Here is a 22,523-nt window from a genome sequence, read left to right as displayed (position 1 = left end):
CCTATGCACTATGGCCTTCTCTTCTGCTTGTGAAGAGATCTCCAAAGGCCTCTGCCCTTTCTTCACGAGACTGTTTTGCTGTTTCTGGAACATTTATCTCTCGACCACTCTGTGGTTTCTGCCCAATGCCAGCTCACAGGAGCCCAACGCCAGCCTGCATGAGCCGACTTTCCACCATGTGGTGCGGGGCATTGGGCGTGGGCTCCCTCCACGCTGCTCAGCTGCTGGGAAAAGGGCAGCAGACATGGCAGGGCCATGGGGCAGGGCCACGGCAGCCTATCATGGCCGCCACCCGGGGCACCTCGGCCTGCACCTTCTGCACAGCTGGCCTGCCCACTCTCATGCTATGAAGTCTGGACAGATCCCGGACCACCCAGAGACCGCGGGCTCCCTGCCGAAACTGGGCCCCCAGGCCGAGATCTCCAGCTTGGGTCTGAAGGCAGACAAGCTAGAGTATGCAGAGTTTTGTCCAGAGATCGCAACCTGCAATTCCTAGAAGTGAAGTTGCCCAAGAGGCCACCGCTGGACAACGCACTCCCAGAATGGCTAAGACAGTATAGATCTTAATTCGTGTTTAAAATGACATGTCTGCGTAACAAAAGTTTTTCTCCTTGTGTATTAAAGACCATGTTTATGTGTGTGTTTAAAGTTTGGTAAACAGTAACTTTAAGGTTAAAAATGTAACTTTAAGGCTAAATTCTTACCAGACAAAGTTAAATGAAAAAGGTTTTCAATGTAATTCACATAAAGATAAAATTAACTTACATTTAAAGTCTGAGGTAAAAATTAGTTAAAAATCAATATATTTTAACCAAGTTGGTCTAAACAAAACCTGCGCACAGCTAGGGTGTGTCTCCATCTTGAATGGGTGTAACAAAAGGTTTAATAGACTTGTTGATATGTACAACTCTCGATTACCTTCTCCATTAGAAATGGTAGATTACACAATGGCCATGCTAATGATTCTCATGCCTGAGGTTTTCTTTCCTTGATTCTTATGTCTACCTTTTCACATTCTATTGTTTAAACTTTAAACAACCTTAAAATCATTCTAAAAAAGACTTCTAATTGTAATACAGTTATCAATTGTGGTAAACTTCTAACCTGCTACAAGTTTTGTTTCATAAGTAAGTGAATTGAAGCTGTCAAGTTCTCTACAGAAAAGCGGAATTCTGATGGCTGACATTCCCCATCGAGATAGACGTACAACAATTCATCCCCTGGCAATTCTTCGGTGGACATCTGCTTTGTACTTCTGTCAGACTCACTAGTACACCTCGGAAACTTTGCACAAAACTAGCAGCTTCCCCTTCTTCTTCTTATTCTTCTAGTGTTTGCCCTTCTTCTGTAGCCAGTCAACAGCATCAGGTTGAGCCTGATGTAAAGTTTAGAGACGACCTTTGAATCTGGAGAGGTGGCAGTTGTTCACTATGTGGGTCACAGTCTGTCTGTAGCCGCAGGGGCAGTTTGGGTCTTATGCTGCTGGGTTTCTCAAAGACTGACTGCAGCCATGCTTTGGAACTCTAGGCCTCACTCTCCCCCCCCTTCAAGAAAATGCCCTTCAAGGCAAGTACGCCCCCCAGAGGCAGGAAATGTTTTTTTAAGCTGATAAAGTTTCGCCCAGAGGCAAAAAATGGCCCCCTCAGGCCTTCCCTTGGCAGCACACTGGTTCTTGTTACTTGCTTACATGTTTCCCCATGTTTGTGCCAGTTTCTTTTTTGAAAATGCCTGTACGATATAGGTTCCTGTTCACCCCACACACCTGATACTGTGGTCATTTAGTTAAAAACAGAAGGGGGAATTGTTGCTATGTTTCATATTGTTTTGTTCCCCTTCCCCCCAACTCTGAGAGAATTGGTTTGGCCCTTAACAGTTCCGTGCCCCTTTTTCTCCCTGCCCCCTATGCTAAGGACATCCAGAGTCCCAGCAGGAGCCACGGAGAGAGAATGATAGGGAAGCACATGGTGTGGTGATTTGCCCATTCATAAATAAAGATTAAACTGCAGCTTCTCAGCCCAGCCGTTTGTCCCCAAGTCTCTCTCTGTCTACCACTGAGACGCTAGCCTGGCCTGCTGGAGCCCCCAAACTTTAACAACAACAGACCATAATTTATTATACATGAATGAGACCATCTGATATTTATCCCTCTTCTACTAATTCACCTAAAATTATTGCTTCCAGTTTCATGACAATTAGCTTTAAGTCTTCCAGAGAAAAACTGAAATTTCTTTTTGCCCAACACTTATGATTCTGATACTACACAGAAACTATTTGAGTCTAGGATATACAATAGAGTCTGTGATAACTCCTAATGGGACTATCTAATGATTATCTTGAATTTGAGAGCAAATCCATTATATACTCTCTGTTTTAGAATGAGCTTCCAGTTTTTAAGTGAATTTCTGTGAAGATCTGGTTTTAGACAGTAATGAACTCTAAACTAATAAACAATTAATGGTATTTGCTAAATTAAGATTTTTAAATAAACATTTCTTTTATTAAAGCATAACATCATCCCCTCAGTCATTTTTTAATGTATACATCTTAGTGGATATTCAAAAAAGGAAACCCTTGATCTATGTGTCTCAATGCATCATCAAGAAGCCAAGCATTGGGTTTCCTGGGATCTCTCTCATCACCTCTGTGCTTCTATTTCTCCAAATTAAACAATATTCTGACTGAACAATATATATTCACTTTACTATATTTTGAATCTTTTAGTGTAACCTTTAGTTATACCTTTTAGTATAATATTTTAGTTTTAGTGTAACCTTTGGTGGCCTTTTTTTAATTTAAATGTTTTGATTAGTGATTTAATGATTATTATTAGCAAAATTGTAGGATAACAGGTACAGTTCCACACAGTTCCCACCAGAGTTCCATATTCCATCCCCTCCACTGTCAACTTCCCTATTCCTTGTCCCTCTGTGGGAGTATGGACCAAAATTCTTTATGGGATGCAGGAGGTGGAAGGTCTGGCTTCTGTAATTGCTTCTCCACTGAACATGGATGTTGACAGGTGTATCCATACCTCTGCTTGTTTCTATGTTTCCCTAGTGGGGCATGGATCTGGGGAGGGGAGGTTCTGGGACACATTGGTGAGGTCATCTGCCCAGGGAAGTCAAGATGAGTGTCAGGTGTTTTTTTTTTCTTTTTTTTATTGGAGAATTAATGTTTTACACTCAACAGTAAGTACAATAGTTTTTACATGCATAACATTCCCCAGTTTCCCATATAACAATACAATCCCCACTAGGTCCTCTGAATTCTTCTTGGACCTGTATTCTCTCCACCCACACACCCCAGAGTCTTTTACTTTGGTGCGATATGCCAATTCCATTTCAGCTTCTACTTCTGTTTTCTTTTCTGATCTTGTTTGTCAACTTCTGCCTGAGAGTGAGATCATCCCATATTCATCCTTTTAATAATAAGTTTCTGACTTATTTCACTCAACATGATTTTTTCAAGGTCCATCCAAGATCGGCTGAAAACGGTGAAGACACCATTTTTTACAGCTGAGTAGTATTCCATTGTGTATATAGACCACAACTTGCTCAGCCACTCATCTGTTGTTGGACACCTGGGTTGCTTCCAGGTTTTGGCTATTATAAATTGTGCTGCCAAGAACATATGTGTACACAGATCTTTTTGGATGGATATGTTGGGTTCCTTAGGATATATCCCCAGTAGAGGAATTGCAGGATCATAGGGTAGGTCCATTTCTAGCCTTCTGAGAGTTCTCCAGACTGTTCTCCACAGAGGTTGGACCAATTGACATTCCCCCCAGCAGTGTTGGAGGGTTTCTTTGACCACACATATCTCCAGCATTTGCTGCTGTTATCTTTTCTGATGTATGACATTCTCACAGGAATGAAGCGGTATCTCATTGTTGTCTTTATTTGCATTTCTCTGACAATCAGAGACTTGGAGCATTTTTTTCATGTGTTTCTCGGCCTTTTGGATCTCTTCTTTGGTGAATATTCTGTCCATTTCCTCCCCCCATTTTTTGATGGGGTTATTTGTTGTTGTTGAGTTTGGCAAGCTCTTTATATATGTTGGTTATTAAACTCTTGTCTGATGTATGGCATGTAAAGATCTTATCTCATTCTGTGAGGGGTCTCTTGGTTTGGGTAGTGGTTTCACTTAACATGATTTCTTCAAGCTCCATCTAAGATGGGCTGAAAACAGTGAAATTACCATTTTTACTCTTAAAATGTCCAATAGTTCTAGTTTATCTATCTCTACATTTAGATCCCTTATTTCTTTATTGATTTTTCTGCTTGGATAATCTCTCAAGTTGAGACAGTTGCTTGTTTAAGTCTCCTAGTATTACTGTGTTGCTATTAATATATTGCTGTAGTTATTTCAGTAGATGTTTTATGTATTTAGATGATGGTCTCTCCTTGGGTGCAGAGATGTTGATAATCATTAAATCTTCTTAGTTGATTGATCCTCTGAGAACTAAGTAATGTCTATCCCTATCTTTTAAAATTTTGTTTATTTTAAGGTCTATTGTGTTAGATATTAGAATAGCTGTTCCTTTTTTTGTGAGCCATTGACTTGTATGATAGTTTTCCATCATTTCACTTTGAGTCTGTGTTTGTCTTGTTGAATTAGGTGGGATTCCTGAAGACTAGCTATCTCAAGATAGTGCTGTCTTTCAAAGTCTCATTTGTTGTTCCTGCATTTTTGATGAGAATTTTTTCAAACTCCTCACTATTGTGACCAATTCCTCAATTAGCATTTGAATGTTTATCTCATTCTTCTGTGCTTCTACTTTTGTCCTGGTTCATTTCTCCAATGTTTCTCCTTGGTTTAACCATTATTATAGTGAGTTATGAGATCCTTATCTCAGTACTTTTCAGTCTACTGATCACTCTTGCCTAGATTGACTTGTGTCTAAGTAAAGTACTTAAATATTTCACAGCTGTGGAAATTAACTGTTGTTTCAATGTTATATCAATCTTGATTTGAAGTGTTGTGTCTGTTAAAGCTTCTTTTGTTCTTTTTCTTCCCTATAGGCTATGGTAGCCTGAGGGCTTTTTAGTTTAAATAGTTTTTTTTTTTTTTTTTTAGCTTAGTCACACTCCTGACCAAGAGATAAGGCAGGGTAGGGGAGAGCTAGCACAGTAGTCAGGCAGAGTCTCCCACAACTCAAGGATCCAAAGCTTCTGGCTCAATTTAGCTTCTCTGCTGGCAGTCAGAGCCAAATGGGTAGCACTGCTGGGCGCTGTGAGTTTCTAAACAAGTCCTATTTACAGTCTGTGGGCTCTGAGGCAGTTATTCACCTTGTTATCATCAGGAGAACAATATGGAAAGGTTTTCACTACAGCCCCACTGCTAGACCATTGGGGTGTGTATCTTCTCTTGAGTTTCCTAGTCAGTTCTCTGCCCTCTGATATCAGCACAGGGACTCTCTCCTGCTGCTCCGGCCTCTAAGGGGCAATAGCAATGGAGACTCATGGTTGTATTCGGTGAGTCTTAGGGGAGTTCTCCTCCCTTCAGCAGTCTGTCTGTTGGTAAAACAGACTGAAGGTGGCTCCTCAACTGGCAGACTGCCACATGGTTACCAGCCACTCCAGAATACATATGGGCTTTAGTCGCAGGAATCTCTCCTTAGGCTCCTCTCTGTTGTCCTGAACCACATATGTTTTCACTCACCGTTGACTTGGTGGATTCCCAAAGTAGTCCCAGTCTTATCTTGTTGTAGTCTCAGGTGACCTTTGATGTTCCTTGTTTTGTTTTTTACAGAAATTACTCAACTGGATAGAGCTGGAGGTTTGGGCAGAGTTGTGGTCTCTGGATGCTCTGGTGATTTGTTGGGTTCCCAAAGTAGTTCTTGCAATATTCTATCATCAGACAACTCATCATTAAATCTGTGTATCAAATAGATACAAATTATTAGCCCAATGAGGTCTCACACACTTCCATTGTGTACTTTATGATGACTTCCTCACTCATAACTATAGATATAACTACCTGCTAGGTAGTTTCCTCTGACTGCTTGACTAAAATGCTTGTGCCTAACTCTCTGTGAAATGTTGATATAAACTGCATTTACAGCTGTAAGATAGGCATGGCCTTGAATGATGGTGAAGGAAATGAGATCTTTTTGTGTCTGGTGAACCAAGCATAGCATAGTACTTTGATGTTCACTGTACCTAAAAGGGAATTTGATTAAAAAACAATGATCTCTGTTGACTTATAGGTTATTATCTGTTGACTTAATAGTTATTATCTGATTGCTTGCTTGTAAAGCAAGATTAGAATATAGCTGACAAAGAAGTTAAGGAATGGGTTGGTATGGATGAATATCTCAAAGCATGTTTACAACATAGAGACAATTTATCTCATGCACACCTTTCAGAATGCTTATAGCACAAAAGAAATTCTTAGTGAAAAGATAGGCTGGTCTCAGATGTTAATAATTTTTCCTTTTTATCCAAATAGTATTTGGTCAGTAGGTTCATAAACAAAGAAGGCATAGTGTCATAGATAAATGCCATACTTATCATGAATCTACTACACAAATTCACTCTTTAGGTCTGATTACCTATTTTCATTGTTGGCTGATCAAATTTTCATGCAAAATCACTTAGTCATGAACCACCATCTGGTACTAGATCTGAAGGATACTTTCTGCTTACCTGGTATTTCCATTCATTAAGTTATTGCCCCATGTCATTGGTAAATAGAGCAGCAGTTTTTTTTTTTACCATCAGAATGGATATGCATACTCTGAATTTGAATTTTCTTTTTCTTCTCTTCATATTTACACTTGTTATTTGTAAGTTTATTGAAGGTCATATAAACTGTCAGAGTAAACATTCACTTCAAAAATTCACCCAAATTCACTTCAAAAAAAGAAAAGTGACAAGACAATGGGCTACTAACCTCTGGGATTAATAGACACTATCATATGCCCTCTCATTCAGAAAATACTGCCCTTGAAGGATGATTCAAAGATCTAATAAAAACACTGTGGTTACATAAGCTGACTGTTATCACTTTGCAATTTTAGGGTGCTGTTTTGTAAGATGCACTATGTGGTGTGTACCTGTTATTGGCAAATTTGTAGAGGAAAACTCTAACACATTCTTGGAGCAATCCTATCTCCTTTTCTTTCTGTGAACAGATTATTCAAACTTTGCTTTTATGAGATGTCTTAGTTTTTGTCCATCAATCCCCCTTTCATTTTATTTAAGCTTGTCAATTATTTTAATTGTTTGCAGTCACAATATTATGAATGTACTATTTTGAATGAATCTTCTTAGTCTCCTTTTTTATTAGCAACAAGAGAAGCCCTAATGGAATTCTGATGGGAACAAATAAAATAATGATTTTTCAAGAGATGACAGATATTTCAGTTGTCTACCCAGTATTCATTATCTGTTTCTTGAGGAAAATTTAAGGTCTTTAAAGAAAAGGAGATACCTAGTTTAAAACATAATATTTATCAGCCTTTTCTGTAGTTGTGAATGCCTAAGGAGGGACATAGTTCTGACAATGTAGTATAAGTAAATTCTGATTTCAGAAAAGCTATTGAAGTGGAACAATATGCTTTCATCTTTTGCCCTTTGTATTCCCTTCTCTCTTTCTTTTGCTCTGAATACAGAGTGAGTTGAAACCCTTTGTAATATTTTGTGAGAACTATATTGGTTATGAGTTGTGGGGGTGGGGGGAGAGAACACAGAATGTTGGTGGTGTACATATTGTGTACTCCTATAATCTTACAGATTTTAAATCACTAAAACAAACGAACAACCCAGAATGAGTTGAAGATGGTATAACTATCTTGTATCCATAAATCAAAAAACATTAAATAAAGCCATCTGCTAAGGATGACAAAGCAGAAGGATGAATAAGTTCTAACACTGTTAGCATTATGGAGTCCTTGGATCAAGTCTGGATTACTTTCCTCTGGATTGACTATAATGAAAGATCTACTTGATAAAAACACTCTATTTGAAAACCTGGAAGCAACTCAGGTATCTAACAGATGAGTGACTGAGAAAAGTTGTAGTATAAACACATAGTGGAATACTACTCAGCTATTAAAAATAATGAGTTTGACATCTTGGATGGAGCTTGAAGAAATCATGCTAAGGGAAATAAGCCAGAAAAAGAAGGATGAATATGGGATGACCTCACTTATAGACAGAAGCTGAGAAAAAAGAGCAAAAGGGGAACCATGACATAGAACTTGGACTGGAGTTGATATATTGCACCAAAGTAAAGGACTCTGGGGAGAGGTGTGGCTTTCAGGTCCTTTTGTATAATGGTGGAGGAGGACCTAGGCTAGGGGGGAGGTTAGAGTGTTTTACAGAAAACAGAAATTTTACACCTGTACCAACAATTGTATTTACTATAGGCTACAAACCATTAATCCCCAATAGAAAATTGAAAAAACATGTGGTGGGTAGATAGCATAATGGTTATGCAAACTGACTCTCACCCCTGAGGCTTTAAAGTTCCAGGTTCAGTCCCCTGCATCACCATTAGCTACAGCTGAACAGTGTTCTGAGAAAGAAGGAGGAGGGGGAGGAGTAGAAGAAAAAGAAAGAAAAAAACAAGATATTTGGGGGTTCTATAACATTTGCCTGAACAAAATAATGAGCCAACACACACAGATTCTCTAACTTTTATAGTTTCAGCATGAAAAAACAATTCCATTTCCATACAGATGACAAAACTATGCAGATTATTTGAGGCTACTGAAAATATATGGAGCCTTACATTTTTATTGCAAAGATTCAAAAATTACTAATGATCTTTGTTAGAATTACTGTGATTTAGCTAACAAAAAGAAGATAGATGAGGAATTTAGGCCAAAGTAAAGTTTTGATGTGCCAATTTCAGAAATATTTGTTTATTTTCAATTTATCCCTAAGTAGAAATTACCTTATTAAAAGAAAAAGGCAGTATATTTTCTATTGGTAGTAGAAATGTTGTGCATGTACAAACTATTGTGTTTACTGGCAACTGCGGAGCATTAGTCCCCCAATAAAAAAAAAGTTAAAGGGCTGGGGGGTAATAGAGTCTATCATAACAACAAAGAAAGTATTCACTTTTTTCTCTGCCCTGCTGATAGATTTGTGGTTTGCCTTCAACCTGCAGAACTGTCTCTGGATTTCCTTGAGGAATATTTATATATGTCTTTACAAACACTTATTGGTCCATGCTGAAGATCCCTGGGCCCCAGGTCTGACTCAGTAGGCTTATCTTTATGTTTTGTTTTATACAAAATAACCTTTGAGATTTTATACAAGACCACTTGGAGTTGTTCCATTTTAGTTGTACAGGATTTTGTCAATACAGCTATTAGGTCAAAACACAGGAGCTAAATTCCAAAGGGCCTGTGGCTATACTAGTTTTTTTTTCCCTTTTTCTTTTGGAATTTAACTAAAATATGCTTACTAGCTATCTAAAAAATGGAGGACCCTCCCAACTCTTCATCTGTACTATTCCAGTCCTTAGGCCCATGATTGGTCAACAATTTGTTTGGCTTTGTATGTTAACTCTCTCATCAACCACCAGGTTCCAGATGCTAGCATGATGCTGACCAGACTTCCCTGGACAGACAGCCCCACCAATATGTCCTGGAGCTCTGCTTCCCCAGAGCCCTTCCCTACTAGGGAAAGAGAGAGACAGGCTGGGAGTATGGGTCAACCTGTCAATACCCATGTTCAGTTCGGTGGGGAAGCAATTACAGAAGCCAGACCTTCCACCTTCTGCATCCCACAATGACACTGGGTCCATACTCCCAGAGGGTTAAAGAGTAATAAAGCTATCAGGGAAGGGGATGGGATACAGAGTTCTGGTGCTGGGAATTGTGCAAAGTTGTACCCCTCTTATCCTATGGTTTTATTAATGTTTCCTTTTTGTAAATAAAAAATAATAAAAAAAAAAAACAGTAGTGAAAACTTTCAATAGTCCCGGAAGTTAACTCTGTAGTATATAGACCAAAATCTAGAACACAGAATCCTTGAGTTGGTTGGTATCTTCAGGATCATATTGCTTTATATCTTTATGCCAGTGATGCTGAGGCAAATCCTAAAAATGTATGAAAGCCTATTGGGAATTGGGAACAGAATCTTAGTCTCTGATTTAGTGTTCTTTCAATGATCTTACTCTTTTCTATTTAGGATTTTCTTCTCTAATGCTTACTTTCTCTGAGCTTTTCTCTCTCTCTGTTCATTCCTTTCTCACTTATCTCTATTCCTGTCTCTATCTCTGCCTATCTCTTTCTTCCTTTCCTTCTTTTCATTTTTGTGGACCTTGTGTATGTGAGAATTAACCATGCCTGGTAATTATTTCACTCAGCAAGAAAGATAGAGAAATAAGAAAAGTGGACAATACCACAGTATCAGAATTTCTTCCAGTGGCATAGTACCTCTCAGTTGGTTTGGGGGTTGAATCTATGCCACGCACATGGCAAAAGCCCTTGTTACTCAGTTATCTCTTCAGTTCTTTTGAACTTTCCCTGTGTAATCAGTTATAGCCAATCACATTTCTTTTGCATCCTTTTCCATGTAAGGGTTTGCTTCTATAAGTCTAAGACTAGTGTACATTCTTTGCATGTATCTGAAGCTGTTAATCAGAAGGCAGATGTGGGCTAATAGTGTATATCCTTTCATTTGTGACTATTTCCTCTTCAGTGTTATAAAAGATTTCTTTTATATTGAGGTTTACAATCTTTTTTTTAAAAGTATTTTATTTATGTATTTTAGGTTGAGATAGATGCAGAGACAGAAAGATACGGAGAGAAACACCAGAGCACTGCTCTGGCTTATGGTGTTATGGGGGATTGAACCTGGGACTTCAGAGCCTCATGCATGAGAGTTTCTTTGTATAACTATTAGGCTGTATACCCCCGCCATGAGGTTTACAGTCTTATCTTACTAAGAATTCTCTTAGGTATTGTCACATTTCATTATATTTTAAGAACTTAACTTCTATATGGTTTCTCATAGTTGCTATAATAAAAGAACACAAATTTGTTGTGTGATAATAATACATATTTATTCTCTTACTGATCTATAGCCTAAAAGTCTGAAATGGTTTTCACTGAGCCGAGATATAGAGGTCAGCAGAGTCATGTATCCTATAGTAAGTACTACTAGAGGTCCTAGAAGAAAGTCTGTCTCTTTGCTCCTTCCAGTCTCTGGTGCCTATGTCTATTGGCAAGTGATCCCTTCCTCTGTCTCAAAACACATCACTCTAGTCTCTGCTTTATATCTCTGGGTCTCTCTCCTCTAAGATGAAATCTTCTTGTACTTGTCTCTTATGAGGGCACTTGTCATTCCCTTTGGGATTCACATAAAATCTTGGAAAATCTCTTTAACTCAATCAGATTTATAAGGTCACTACATAGATGACATTCACAGAGTCCAGAATCTGGTGGTTGTTACTAAGTCTTTTCATGACTTCCTTGAGCTCTATTTGGTTACAGTGAACACTGACACAGGAGTCTACTTTCTGAACCAAGTCTATGACCCAAGATTGAAGTAGCTGCATAGTCCAAAGTATTACATTGTATTTTAGAATTTGTTCTGAGAAAGGTGATTCTGTGTTTGTACAGAGATAAAAGCTATATTTTGTAAAATTCAGATAATTGAGTGATTATGTTTTTCTGCCACAGAAATAGAGAAAATGATGGTAACTGAAAGAAAAAAGAAAGAAAGAAAGAAAGAAAGAAAGAAAGAAAGAAAGAAAGAAAGAGAAAGATGAACACATAAAGCAGAAATGGGCAAGGAGTTCTACCATGGCCTTAATTCCTTTTGTGAAGCCCATAGCAGTTTTCATTCTTACCCTGATCTTCTGGTTTCCCTTTTCTTTGTTTCTTTAAATTATCTTCATATATTAACAACAAAATTATTAATTTATTTTTTTACCTCTATATATGCTTTTATATTTCACATCCAACTATGAGTCAAAACAATTGTAAGAATATCGAGATAGGAAAAATGTATGCATTAATAGGGAAAGAGGGTGAGACCCTAAACTGTTGACATTAGGATTTCTGGAAGGGTGATGACTAGGGCTTCAGACAGATGCCAACATGTTCCATTAAAGTAATAGTCTGACTCTTATAAGTGAATTAACATGTTAGGTAGGGTGCTGTATATATTTACAATCAAAAAAGAGGGAGAGAAGTACTTGTGATATTAAAGGAATAGTTTTTCTATTCTCCAAAGCACTTTTACTTAATCTTTTGCAGATTCTATAGTTTGAGATGTTTTGGCAAAGGACAGGCATTTTGTTAAGAAAAAAACATTAATGGAAAGAGGAGACGACAAAGAAGGTCATAGTGATTTTGAAAGTCCCTAATTCTGGATATTATCCTTGAAGTAATTCTGGATATTTTATTGAGATCACAGGTGAGCTGCCTCTGAAGAAGGATTTATTTGGTTTCATTTTTAGTTATAAACTTCCTGGGAAATAATTCCAGTTGATGCTGGTATTAATGAACTAGTTAGATGGTAGAACATAGGTAGCCAGGAAAATGGGAATGGAGATGCCCCTGCGGGAAGTGTGTCTTAAGGTGGTGGTGGTCCTGGGTACTGAGAGGATTTACTTCCTTGGAGTTTTTTCCTGGAGTTGGTTGTATCACTCATGTCTATTTCGTATGTTCAAAGCACAAGAGTAGAGCTTATGTTTTGTTCTAATTTGGTAAAAACAAATTGAACATTGCTTATAATTTACATAGGTCTGTATTTGAGTAGACTTTGAAAGACTTTTAAATTAAAAAGAAAACTTTAGATGGGGAATCAAATGTCAAGTCTGGGAGGAGAGCTACGCTACCACTTGTGCTATCACACTCTTTTTGTCTCATGAAATACCTGATTGTATAGATAATCAATGCTCCTAACATCCTGAGCTTTTCAGGAGAAAATCAACAATTCCTAGCAAATGCAGAATGAATGATGGTATACAGAACACTATAAAAGTGAAATAGAAAAGTCCTTTTGTTATGGTTTTCTGTACAGTATCCAGTATCTTGTATATAGCTGTGCTATTGGATGCTTCTAATCTACTTGGTCTAGGCTTTTGAGAGAGTCTGCATATCAAATACACAGCCTATATATTAAAAAGATTCAGTTTGTGTTTTGAGAAACTTTGAGACATACAATTGATTTTCCCCCTCTCATATTAATTAACTACTGATTTATATGTCTACATTTTGCTAGGAGTGTACATAAACACCATTCCCACCACCAAAAGACTGTGACCCATCGCTCCCGCCCACTCCCACCCCAGGAAGCTGCATTTCTACCCCTCACCACTGGGTTTTTACTTTGGTGCCCTACTTACAATTTGATCAGGTCCTGCTTTTAGTTTCCCTTTCAGATATTAGTCAACTTCTGTTGATGAGTGGGATCATCCCATACTCATCTTTATCTTTCTGACTTAGTTCACTTAACATAATTCCTTCTAGCTCTGTCCAAGATGGGTCAGAGAAGGTGGGTTCATTGTTCTTGATAGCTGCATAGTATTCCATTGTGTATATATACCACAGCTTTCTCAGCCACTCATCTGTTGTTGGGCACCTGGGTCGCTTCCAGGTTTTAGCTATTATGAATTGTGCTGCTATGAACATAGGAGTACACACCTCTTTTTGGTTGGGTGTTATAGAGTCTTTGGGGTATAACCCCAGGAGAGGAATTACTGGATCATATGGAAGGTCCATGTCTAGCCTTCTGAGAGTTTTCCAGACTGCTCTCCACAGAGGCTGTACCAATTTACATTCCCACCAGCAATGTAAAAGGGTTCCTCTGTACAGCAAACCATAACAAAAGGACTTTTCAAAGTTAACCCAATTAACAAATAATGTGATGATAACATGGACTATCGATTGTCTTTTTGAACCCTAAGACAGCAGGAACCTCACATCACTATAGAGCCCCTACTTCCCCCAGTCCTGGATAGGGCCCACTTTCCCGTATGCATCTCCCAATCCAAACCAAATAATATTGCATCCGCCGATCACAACCTAACCAACGCAACGATTGCCACCTCAACATGCTTCACCTCAGACTATGTCCAGAGACTTCACGTGTGGAATGACAACCCTTCAGCTTCATTACTCGGGTGAGACCTTTCCTTTTATAGTACACTCTAATTTCATCTCAGGTAGTTCACTTTCTAACAAAGTCCCATAACCTAGATATACACCAGTTTCTGTGAGAGAGAGCTTATGTTCACACGTATCCATAAACTACTGCAAAATATATACCTGAAAGCAGAAGTACACTAGAGTTTGCAGTGAGTACCTCCCTAACACTTCCTCTCCACTATTCCAAGCTTGGGATCCATGATTGCTCAACAATTTGTTTGGCTTCGTATGTTAACTCTCTTTTCAGTCACCAGGTTCCAGATGCCACCAGGATGCTGGCCAGGCTTCCCTGGACTGAAGACCCCACCAATGTGTCCTGGAGCTCAGCTTCCCCAGAGACACACCTTACTGGGGAGAGAGAGAGGCAGACTGGGAGTATGGACCGACCGGTTGGCGCCCATGTTCAGCGGGGAAGCAATTACAGAAGCCAGACCTTCTACCTTCTGCAACCCTCAGTGACCCTGGGTCCATGCTCCCAGAGGGCTAGAGAATGGGAAAGCTATCATGGGAGGGGGTGGGTTATGGAGATTGGGTGGTGGGAATTGTGTGGAGTTGTACCCCTCCTACCTTATGTTTTTTTTCATTAATCCTTTCTTAAATAAAAAATTTAAAAAAAAAAAGAAAAGTGAAAGAGATTTACTCTTCTCTGAAACAAAAGTGTTGGAGAAAATTGCAGAACATCATATCAGCAATAAAGGAGGGAAGAGAGATGCAGGGGTGAAGGGAGAGAGGGAGGGGAGGGAAGGGAAGAAAAGTATTTACACAAGGGATGCTGGTGGGCAGAGGTGAGGGCAGACTGTAAGGGGGAATTTACAGAGAAGTGAAAAGCCTAGAAGAACAACAGAGAATGACAGTATAAAACACTTTCCCCAGGAGGAGGCTAAAACCCTGTAGCACAGTGTGCCTCACTGCTTCCAGTGAGGGATGAGAACTGTTCAGGTTACATTACAAATGTTAACTCAACTGACAGGCCATCTCTAAATAAGGGCCAAGTCTTTCATATATTTTTGATAGTGCACCAGTGACAAAATCCTTTCAGTTTAGCAAGAAATATTGCAGAAGGAGATTGTCATTGACAACATCAGTATACTTGTTCTGCTCGGGGATTAATGGAGCAGCAGTCACAGCCAGACCTCCAACATGGCTCTAGGCACTTAAGAAAAAAAATAAATAAAGTCACATATACCAGGGCAAGGGGAGCCTCTACCTTTGATTAAAGCTCAGTCTGACCTTCCTGATTCATCTCCACAGAAATTGAGACACGTTTCCTAAATGGCAGGAGTTTAAAGAATCATAATGAACAAGGACCAGGATGCTTTGCATCCCATTTCAGTCTTCATTCCTGGAGCAGACAAAGGAGAAAACCAGGGAGGGTCTCCAATTAATTGTTATCTAAAGAACAAAGCAGTCCTTCCCTGTTTCTTTTATGCAGAGGCAGAATTATCTGTGTAATTCATTCCTGGGCATTTTAGATTGCTTTTCTGCACAGCTGAATTCTTAGGTTATTAGTATTTAGTGGATGCCAATAGTTTGATGGGATGGCTTCTATTTTGAGGGTTGATTATATAATAATAAATAATTTACTCTGAAGAAGCAACACAAGTTCCAAGAAATTTGAAACAGACACAAAACCTGACAAAAGAAATCTGTTTCATAGCTAATGAAGGTAATATATACCAGAAGGTTTTACTTTGAGGCTTTTGGTGCTTTATTAAATCACCATTACTTTAATTTAAAAAGACTCAAGTAAAATGTATGTAATCAATGGAGAGTGGTCTTTTACAATTTTTATCATATTAATTTTGTGTCTTTAAAACAATTTATACCATCTTGGAAAATATATTCACTGGAACATTGTATTTTTCATGTGAAGTAAAATTTAAACTAACAGTTCTGACATTACTCTTCATATATTTCTGAATAAAGTAGAGAATCTGTCACCTTTTTAGTACTTCATATATATGAAAACAATGTCCTGAGATGATTTAATTGAATTCAAGGCCTCAAAGAAACTGTATGACTCTTTTATAAACTTGGCAATAGTGTGACATCATATTTTTCTACAAGCACTAATAGAATGTTGTAAGACTTTGGCAAATATATACTCAAACAAAGGAGGATCATAGATCTTTCTGAAGTAAACAGTTCTTTTTTAAAAAATTTAATTTAGTTATTGGATCAATCAAGAGGGAAAGGGATGGTAGCGAGTGGAAGATATCTGCAGCACTACTTCACCACTTGTGAAGTTTCCCCCTCCCACTCCCGCAAGTAGGTCTGGGAGCTTGAACCAAGTAATTTGTACATTCAACCAGGTGTGCCACTGCCTAGCCAATTGTAGTAAACAATTATTGTTACAAAGAAAAAAATAATCCCTCCAGTGTGATTACAATCAAATCATATAATCTCAAATGACTTCTCCAATTGTCCCCATGTCATTTAAATTTTCTTTGTGCAACATCAGGTCTGTATTTCTGCAAGTGGGGAACATGTGTCCAATAAAATCTCACCTGTGCCTGAATAGGGAAGTAATGCATTATGTTTATATTGATGCTCCCAGATGAAACTAAATATGTTTGTAGTTAGAGCTGTTGGCAAAAACAACATAACAAAAACAAAAAATAAAAATAAAAATAAACGGAAAGGAAAAAAAAACCTCAGTAGATGAATAAGCTGCTATAACTATTCAAATTGAGGACATGGTTCCCTCTTGTGGAAGTCAGTGGTAATAACGTGTTGGCTGAAATGAGTTGTTTTACATATACTTTCCTAAAGGTTTATTTTATTTTATTTTATTGGTAGGTTAATAATTTATAATACGGTTATTGGCACATGGGCACAATTTCTTGTTTTACCAGCCTGGGTGTTTGCAAAACACTCTCACCCTCAAATTAGGTCCATCATTGTGTACCAGAAGCACTCCCCTCATTCCCCCAGGCATTTGTTTTGGTGCAATAGACCAAAATAGTCCAAGTTTTACTTTAAGTTTCCCCTTTCTGTTCTTGTTTAAGTTTTTCCCATGAGTGAGATCATCCCATATTTATTCTTCTATCTCTGGCTTATCTCACTTAACATTCCTTTAAGTTCATTCAAGGTGACTTTATCATTCTTAATAGCTAAGTAGCATCCCATTGTGTATATATATATATATATATATATATGCCACAACTTACTCAGACACTTATCTGTTGCTGGACACCTGGGTTGCTTCCAGGTTTTTGCTATTACAAATTGTGCTGCTATGAATATGGTTATACATAGATCTTTTTGGATGGGTGTATTTGGTCTTTCCTTTTCTCTCCTTTCCTTTTATTTATTTTTTAACACTATTATTTATTTATTTTATTAGTGATGAATACTATTTATTTCCATATAAGGATAAAGGGGATTTAGTTGAATGTGCCTAAGAAATTTTGAGTTCATTTTAGTTAGAGAAAAAAGAATAATTCTAGGGAAATCTAGAAGAAGCTCTTTTAATTTGAAATCCCTTATCCTTAGAGCTGAGAGATGGCTTCTATAAACTTCAGTTTAAAAGAAACACTATTTCAATAGCTACAGTCTCACAGAGCTTAAATTTTCCTATGCATAACTAACCAACTTTCTGTGTTCATAAAATAATAGTCCTAGCTTCAATTCTGACTTTGCTGCATAACTTTCTGCAAATTATTTAACCTCCTGGATTCCAGTTTCTTTATTACTAAAATGGGGATTCAAATGTTAATTTCATAATTAAGGGATGAATAAGATGGCAAGTATACATATATCTTAGTGAATGGCACACTGGTGCTGAAAAAAAAAAGGTAGTTTTCTCATGCCCTTAAAAGGTCATTTTTCAGCTGATTCTACAAATTTTATTGTTGACATAAGGAGCAATCTGGTCAATGTGGCAGCAGGAGAAGGAATAGCATACTATTTTTATAAAGTAATAACTGCTAATAAACAGGGCTCCCATATAAGTGACATTGCTCTAGACACAATATTAGATAATACCCTTAGTCCTTAGCTTAAATCGAACTGCCCATGGGTTTAAAGCTGCCATGGTATGTCAGTGATGAGAATTATGTGTGTGGGGCTAGTGTTCTCTATGTCTACCACACCTCCCTGATAGCTTAAAACATTGATATTGGAAGTGTGTTTTTAAAATGCAATACCAAGTGTCTCCATTATAAAAAAAAAAGACAAATACCCTCACAGGATAAGCACTGCTCAGCTCTGGATTATGGTGGTGTGCTGGGCTAGCATGGGGGTGCCTCTTCCCTGGCACGTACTCTCTGGGCTGGAGAGAACTTGACTGGAGCCAGCCTGGGCTGTTACTCACTTGGGGACGCAAGGGAGATGACTCAGGAACCAAATGTGGTGAGACAATGGAATGTCTTTATTGATCAGAGAGCCAAAGCTTTTAAAGGTCCAACCTGGAAGTGGCAAGTCGGAAACGGAAAAGGCTAGGAAAGGGGCAGAGAAAAGAAAAATGGGACTGGAAAGGTAGGAACTTCCTTAGCAACTGTTATGAGGATTTTAACTGGTAGGATTAATTAATACCCTGGAGGCAGGGAAGGTCTTGAGGGTAGAAAGAAGCTAGATCAAAGGAATGGGTGGGGATCTTTCAGGCAAAACAATGATTATGTAAATAGGCCATAGTATGAGGAATGAAGGGTGCTTTGTGAGCCCTGCCGAGCTCAACCACATCCTCACAATTTCCTGACAGTGATGCAGGGGATTGAACTTGGAACTTAGGTGCCTCAGGCATTGGAGTCTCTTTGCTTTGCATAACTATTTACCCCCCTTGATGGGTGAATTTTGTTCATTAGGCTATATCCCCAGGAGAGGACTTGAAAGTCATTTCTATCCTTCTGAGAATGCTCCAGACTGCTCTCTATAGGGGTTGGAGCAATTTACATTTGAGCTGGCAGTAAAGTGTTCCTTTACTCGAGAAACCTCAGAAATCAATCCCATTTACTACAACATCAAAAACAATCACTTATCTAGGTTTAAACCTAACAAAAGAAGTGACAGACTTGCATATGGAATTAATGTAATGAAAATAACTACTCTACCTAGAGACATATGCAATCCCTATCAAGGTCTCACAAATTTTCTTTAAGAAATTTAAAGCTATAGAAGTTTATCTGGAATCCGAAAATACCCAGAATTGCCAAAGCAATCTTGAGAAAAAAAAAAGAGTAAGACTGGAGTCATCACAATCTCAGATCTCAAACTATATCATAAGTTTATTTAAATCAAAATTGTTAAATACCAGAACAAAAATAGACACAGTGACCGGTGGAATATAATTGAAAGTTCAGAAATAAGCCTGTCACACCTATAGACATCTAATTTTTTGACAAGGGTGTTCAAAATGTTAAATGGATAAAGGAGAGTCTCTTCAACAAATGGTGTTAGAAAAATCAAGTTAAAGCATGAAGAAGAATGAAACTGAGCCACTATCTCATCATGCACAAAAGTAAAGTCCAAATAGATCAAGAATTTTGGTGTTCAACCAGAAACCATTAAATATTTAGAGGAAAAAATTCACAGATCTATTTTTTCTCTAAGTTTTAAGTGTGACATCAATGACTCTAGGCCATTTGCAAGGAAAACGAAAACAAAAATAAAAATATACCATTGGGACTACATCATATTGAAAATCATCCTTAAAGCAAAAGAAATCACCACCCAAAAGGAAAGATTCCTTATGGAATTGGAGATCTTTGTATGTGATACATCAGACTAATGGTTAATAACCAAAATATACAAAGAACTTAACTCACCAAACATGAAAAAAAAAAACCTAAACAACCCCATCCAAAAATAGATAAGGACACACACACACACACACACACACACACAGGACATGGGCAGAGCATTTACCAAAAAGAGATTCAAAGGGCCAACAGACAAATGACAAAATGCTCAGTATCATTGATGATCAGAGAAATGCAAATAAAGACAACAGTGAAGTATTGATTTACTCCTGTGAGAATTTTTTTATATCAACAAAGGTAATAACAACAAATGTTTGTAAGGTATTTTTTAATTTTTATTATTTATTTATTTAAGAATAGAGACATTAAAAAATCATAGGATGGGGAGGATACAACTCCACACAATTCCTGCCACCCAATCTCCATATACCATCCCCTCCCCAATAGCTTTCCTATTCTCTATCCCTTTGCCAGTACGGACCCAGGGTCATTGTAGGTTGCAGAAGGTGGAAGGACTGGCTTCTGTAATTGCTTCCCCACTGAACATGGGCTTTGACTGGTTGGTCCATACTCCCAGTCTGCCTCTCTCTTTCCCTAGTAGGGTGAATGCCTGTACAATATAGGTTTTTGTTCATCCCACACCCTTGATACTGTAGTCATTTAGTTAAAAAGAAAAGGGGGAATTGTTGTATGCTTTACATTGGTTTGTCCTAGCTCTCCCCCGCCAAGAGAATTGGATCAGTCCAGTTAGTTTCGCGGCCCGCTTGGCCCCGCCCCTAGGAACCCCGAGAGAGGGTTCCAAAGTTCGAGAGTTCCACAGTTCGAGAGTTGGAGAGTGGCAGAGTAAGAGAGAGTGCTTGGTGCTGCTGCAGAAAAGAGGCAGCAGAGTTCTGTTTGGTGATTAGTTTGTCTTAGTTTATGAATCGTTGTTCCTGAATAAAGAAATACAGCTTCCCTGCCCAGCCGTATGTCTCTGGTCGTCTCTGTTACCCACCTGTGAAGCTAGCCCGGCCAGCTAGAGATGCCAAATTTTAACAACAAATGGCGCCCACGTGGACCTGACATACGCATCTCTCAGATAAGTAAAGACAACTTGGCTACCTATGTACTATGGCCTTCTCTTCTGCTTGTGAAGAGATCTCCAAAGGCCTCTGCTCTTTCTTCATGAGACTGTTTTGCTGTTTCTGGAACATTTATCTCTGGACCACTCTGTGGTTTCCACTCGCTCGGGCGAACTCAGAACAGACAGTGGGAATAGCCAGCGGGCGGGAGGCGAGGCACGGAGCTGCTGTTTCCACCTGGTTAAACAGCCAGCCAGCCGGCTGCGCCCAGACAACCCTGCGCACCGCTCCCGCAGCCCCGCAGCCCGCAGGAGGCTGACGCCAGCACGCAGGAGCCCGACGCCAACATGCAGGAGCCCTATGCCAACATGCAGGAGCCCGATGCCACCATGCAGGAGCCCGATGCCAACACGCTGGAGCCTGATGCCACGACGCAGGAGCCCGATGCCACCACGCAGGAGCCCGATGCCACCAGGCAGGAGCCCAATGCCAGCATGCAGGCCAGCCCACAGGAGCCGGCTCTCCACCGCGTGGCGCAGGACACTGGACATGTGATCCCTCCACGCTGCTCGGCCACTGTGAGCAGGGCAGCAGACATGGCAGGGCCATGGGGCAGGGCCGTGGCAGCCTATCATGGTCGCCACCCCTGGGCACCTCAGCCCGCCCCTTTTACAACTCGGCCCGCCCACCCTCTTGCTATGAATTCTGGAACGATCCCGGACCTCCCGGACCCCTGGGCTCCCTGCCGAAACTGGGCACACGAGATCTCCAGCTGCTGGTCCGGTCTGAAGGCAGACAAGCTGGAGTACGCAGAGATTTGTGCAGAGATCACAACCTGCAATTCCTAGAAGTGAAGCTGCATGGGAAGCCACCTCCAGATGGTGAAACCCCCCCCCCCAACAACTAAGACAGTACAGATTTAAATTCGTGTTTAAAATGACATGTCTTCGTAACAAAGGTTTCTCTCCTTGTGTATTAATGACCATGTTTATGTGTATGTTTAAAGTTTGGTAAACAGTAACTTTAAGGCTAAATTCTTACTAGGCAAAGTTAAATGAAAAAGGTTTTCAACGTAATTCTCATAAAGATAAAATTAACTTACATTTAAAGTCTGAGGTAAAAATTAGTTAACAATCAATATATTTTAACTAAGTTGGTCTAAACAAAAGGTTAAATAGACTTGTTGATATGTAAAACTCTCCATTACCTTCTCTATTAAAAATGGTAGATCGCACAATGACTATGCTAATTATTCTCATGCCTGAAGTTTCCTTTCCTACACAACTAGGGTGTGACTCCATTTTAATGGGTGTAACAAAAGGTTAAAAGACGTTGTTGATATGTAAAAGTCTCAAATTCCTTTACTATTAGAACATTAGATTGTGCTTTGGTTATGCTAATAACAAGTTTTGTTTCATAGTAAGTAAGTTGCAGCCAGCTGCCTTTGGGACTCTAGGCCGTTCCCCACCCCCATGCAAATGCCTGTCGAGGCAAGTACGCCCCCCAGAGGCAAGAAAGTACACCCCCCAGAGGCAAGAAATGTTTTTTTTAAGCTGATAAAGTTTTGCCCACAGAGGCAAAAAAGGCCCCCTCAGGCCTTCCCTTGGCAGCACACTGGTTCTTGTTACTTGCTTACATGTTTCTCCA

The 22,523-nt window shown here is 39.2% G+C and overlaps 1 long non-coding RNA gene across 1 annotated transcript in view; it reads left to right on the top strand.

Moving 5' to 3' along the window:
• Window positions 1-275: 275 nt before the first annotated feature.
• Window positions 276-22,523, top strand: part of LOC132539895 (uncharacterized) — a 375,892-nt gene continuing 353,644 nt past the window's right edge. Inside the window, exons 1-2 of the long non-coding RNA XR_009551183.1 lie at window positions 276-467; window positions 500-726. This is a non-coding gene — a long non-coding RNA (uncharacterized LOC132539895). The remainder of the gene's footprint in view (window positions 468-499; window positions 727-22,523) is intronic.

The sequence above is a fragment of the Erinaceus europaeus genome, chromosome 8 (assembly GCF_950295315.1).
Source record: "Erinaceus europaeus chromosome 8, mEriEur2.1, whole genome shotgun sequence".
Lineage (NCBI taxonomy): Eukaryota > Metazoa > Chordata > Mammalia > Eulipotyphla > Erinaceidae > Erinaceus > Erinaceus europaeus.
This window is presented reverse-complemented; position numbering and strand designations above follow the sequence as displayed.